This window comes from Tachyglossus aculeatus, chromosome 11 (assembly GCF_015852505.1).
Source record: "Tachyglossus aculeatus isolate mTacAcu1 chromosome 11, mTacAcu1.pri, whole genome shotgun sequence".
NCBI classification, from domain to species: Eukaryota; Metazoa; Chordata; class Mammalia; order Monotremata; family Tachyglossidae; genus Tachyglossus; species Tachyglossus aculeatus.
In genome coordinates this window covers 34,621,400-34,625,316 of record NC_052076.1, presented here as the reverse complement: position 1 = coordinate 34,625,316, position 3,917 = coordinate 34,621,400, and the positions used below count along the sequence as shown (strand labels likewise).

The following is a 3,917-nucleotide window of genomic DNA, read 5'->3' as shown; positions in this document are numbered from 1 at the left end:
TTCTCACATTCCAAACACGTTGCCATTTTAAGCCGTCCTGCCACCTCCACAGCCACAGCCGCCTTCCCTCTGCCAGGAAACGACCTCTGACCTCTGACCTCCAACCTCCAGGGGTGAGAGTGGGTGAGGGAGATCCAGTGCACCTGCCTTAGTTAGTAAAATAATGGTGGTATTTGTAGACAGCTTACTGGTCAATATTTGTTCTCCCTCCTACTTTGTGAGCTCTTTGTGAGACCTGATTATCCTGTTTCTACCGCAATGCTTAGTACAGTGCTTGGTACATAGTAAGCACTTAAAAAATACCACAATCATTATTACGTGCTGCGGGAAGATACAGCACATTCAGATTAGACACCATGCCTCCTCTATTAATGATTAGAGGAGTTTAATAAGCACTTGCTCTGTGCTAAGCATTGGGTTAGGGACGAGATTATCAGATTGGACACAGTCCCTATCCCCCTTGCAGGGCTCTCAGTCTATGCGATTTGCTTATTTTGTCCTTCTACCTCTGATGATCCCCTCTCAGGGTTGCACCTGGAGTGTTTCCAGTACTCTACCAGTCTCAGCTACAGGAGGGAGAGTCAAGCAGAGGTCTACTCATTCCATTCTTAGCTTGGCCAGTGGTTAGCGAGTGGAAGGCAATCTGCTACTAGTCAAAACTCCCCCGTGCTGGACAGCGGCAGCATGGGAGAGAGTAGAGGGTGGAGACTTGAGTTTACTGTGTGGAAGGAGGTAATGGTAAATCACTTCTGTATTTTTCCCATGAAAACTCTATGGTACACTACCAGAGCAATTGCAGATGGAAAGCGGGGTGTTCTGGAGAAATGTGCCTGTAGTATCACTATGGGTCGGAAACAACTCAACGGCATAAGACAAGACCACAACACTTAGTACAGTGCTTGGCAAATAGTAAACACTTAAATACCGCAATCATTATTAAGCGCTAGGGGAAGATACAGTTCATTCAGATTATTCATTCATTCATTCATTCAATCGCATTTATGGAGAGTTTACTGTGTGCAGAGCACTGTACTAAGCGCTTGGAAAGTACAAATCAGCAACATATAGAGACGGTCCCTACCCAACAACGGGCTCCCAGTCTAGAAAATAATTATGGTAGTTGTTAAGCGCTTACTGTGTAACACACACTGTTCTAAGGGCTGGGGTAGATACAAGGTTATTACATTGTCCTACATGGGGCTCACAGTCTTAACCTCTGTTTTACAGGGAACTGAGGCACACAGAAGTGAAGTGACTTGCCCAAAGTCACACAGCTGACAAATGGCAGAGCTGGGATTAAAACCCCAAACCTCTGACTTCCAAGCCCGGGCTCTTTCCACTAAGCCATGCTGCTTCCCCTAATAAGTGCTTGTTCTGTGCTAAGCACTGGGTTAAGGATGAGATTATCGGATCAGACACAGTCCCTATCCCCCTCACGGGGCTCTCGGGCTATGTGATTCTCTTATTTTGTCCCTTTGGCTATGATGAGTCACAAATGTCTGTTGCCTTCCACAGTGAATCTAGTTCTCTCTCCCTGCCTCCCCTATTCTTAGTGGCCCAGCGGACACTCCCCAGGTGCCTCCGAAACAGCCCTAGGGGAAATAATAAGATCCAAAATTTTATCTTGCGCTTTTATTTTTCCAAAGCGTTTCCCACATTGCGGACTTCTCCTTTGTCCTCATGACATCCCTGTGAGGTAAGCAGAGGCGGGGACTGTTATCTCCATTTCACAGGTGAGGAAACTGAGGCCCAGAGAGTTTAAGTCATTTTCTCCGGTTCACACTGCAGGCCAGCACAGAATCTAGGACTAGAAGCCAGACCCTCCAACTCCCAGACCCTTGCTCTTTCCATATGGCTAGGAATGTATCTGCCAGCGCTTAAAACAGTGCTTGGCACATAGTAGCGCTTAACAAATGCCTTTATTATTATTATTAGAGAAGCAGCGTGGCTCAGTGGAAAGAGCATGGGCTTGGGAGTAAGAGGTCATGGGTTCTAATCCTGGATCCACCACTTGTCAGCTGTGTGACTTTGGGTAAGTCACTTAATTTCTCTGTGCCTCAGTTTCCTCATCTGTAAAATGGGGATTGAGACTGTGAGCCCCACGTGGGACAACCTGATCACCTTGTTCCCCCCAGAACTTAGAACAGTGCTTCACATATACTGAGCACTTAACAAATACCATTATTATGATTCTATTGTATTGTACTCTCCAAAGCACTTAGTACAGTGCTCCACACAGAGTAAGCGCTCACTAAATATGATTGATTGATTGATTAATTGATTAGGCCACCTGTCTCAAGTTAATGCTTCTTGGTGTCTAACAGAGTAGGGCGGTCCCCACCATGAGGGCCAGGCCAGAGCAAAGTGGGCCTCTCCCCCCGCCCACCCCCCCCCGCCCTGAGAAGAAGGGTGATCCCTGTCAATGGTGGGTGAGGTGGTTTTCCAGGTGTCTTTTCCAGGGGCGGTGGGCTCCAACAGGGACATGGGCTACAAAGAGCAGCCCGGGGTGCACACGCTTCCAGCAGCAGGAGGCAGAGGAGGTTGAACTTTCTATTTATTGATCACAGCATCACCAGACATTTAGTTTCATTTAGCTCACACTCCTTACTAAATCCCTTCTGTCTCCCGCCGCTGACTGCCCTGCCGGGATGATTTCTTCTCACATTCCGAACACGTTGCCATTTCGGGCCACCTTCCCAACCTGCACCTCCACCAAGAAAAGACCTCTGACCTCCAACATCTGACCTCCAGGGATGGGGTCACAGGAGGGTAGCCCAGACTCAAGGCACGTGCCTTCATTTGCAAAAAAAATGGTTGTATTTGTGGAGTGCTTACTAGGTGCCCAGCACTGTACTAAGTGCTAGGGGAGATACCAGATAATCAGGTTGGACCCAGTCTCGGTCCCACATAGGGCTCACAGGGAAAGGGAGAAATAGGTACTGACTTCCCATTTTTACAGGTGGGGAAACTGAGGCCCAGGGAAGCAAAATGATCTCCCTGAGGTCACACAGCAGCCCAGACAAGAACCCAGGTCCTAGGTCTCCCAGGCCCAGGCTCTTTCCACAGGCCATTTGGCTTCCCTCAATAGTAAGCTGGATGTGGATGGGTCCAGAAGCATGTAGTGGATGCGGGAGTCTCTGAGAAGCAGCAAATGACCTAGTGGAAAGAGCATGAGCCTGGGACTCAGAAGACTTGGGATCTAATCTTGCTCTTCCATTTGTCTACTGGGTGACCTTGGGTAAGTCACTTCACTTCTCTGTGCAACAGTTTCCTTGTCTGTAAAATGGGGACTAAGACTGTGAGCCCCATGTGGGATAGGGACTGTGTCCAACCCAATTATCTTGTCACTACCCTAGTGCTTAGTTCAATACCAGGAACATAGTAAGTGCCTAAAAAATACTATTATTATTATTAGCGCTCTAGCCCTAAAGTGTGGTTGGCACACCTGGAAACTTGATGCTAACCCTGGCCCTTCTTGCAGAACATTATGCCTCCATCCAGCCTCAGTTTTCCTCAGGGGTAGAGTCAAGCCCTTCAGCAAAAAAGGGGTGAGCAATAACTCTGCTAAAGTGGACCTTTTTTTAAAAAAAGATGGTGTCTATTAAGCATTTACTATGTGATAATTGTTGTGTGCAAAGCCTTTCCCAAATTAAAACATTCTAGTTGCCTTCACCAAATAAAACCACCCTAGTCACTTCACCAAATAACGCATCCCTCCCCAGGTTCCCTCACCAAATTAAGAGCCCTGTGGAAACAGAAAATCCACTGAAGTTCCCCCCACCCCGAAAAAAAACCCTACCCCATCCCCCCAGTTTTCTAGAAGTGCCCAGAATGGGGAACATTCCCTAATGCTCAGCTTCCCACTGTTTGTTTAGGACAGTGATAAAAAGTGTTCATTATCCTGTCTGGAGCAGGCT

At 47.6% G+C, this 3,917-nt stretch overlaps 1 non-coding gene across 1 annotated transcript; it reads left to right on the top strand.

Moving 5' to 3' along the window:
* The first annotated feature begins 516 nt into the window (after positions 1-516).
* LOC119935284 lies at positions 517-654 on the top strand. Its single transcript, XR_005453171.1, has one exon. It is a non-coding gene; the product is annotated as a small nucleolar RNA SNORA7 (small nucleolar RNA).
* Positions 655-3,917: the final 3,263 nt, after the last annotated feature.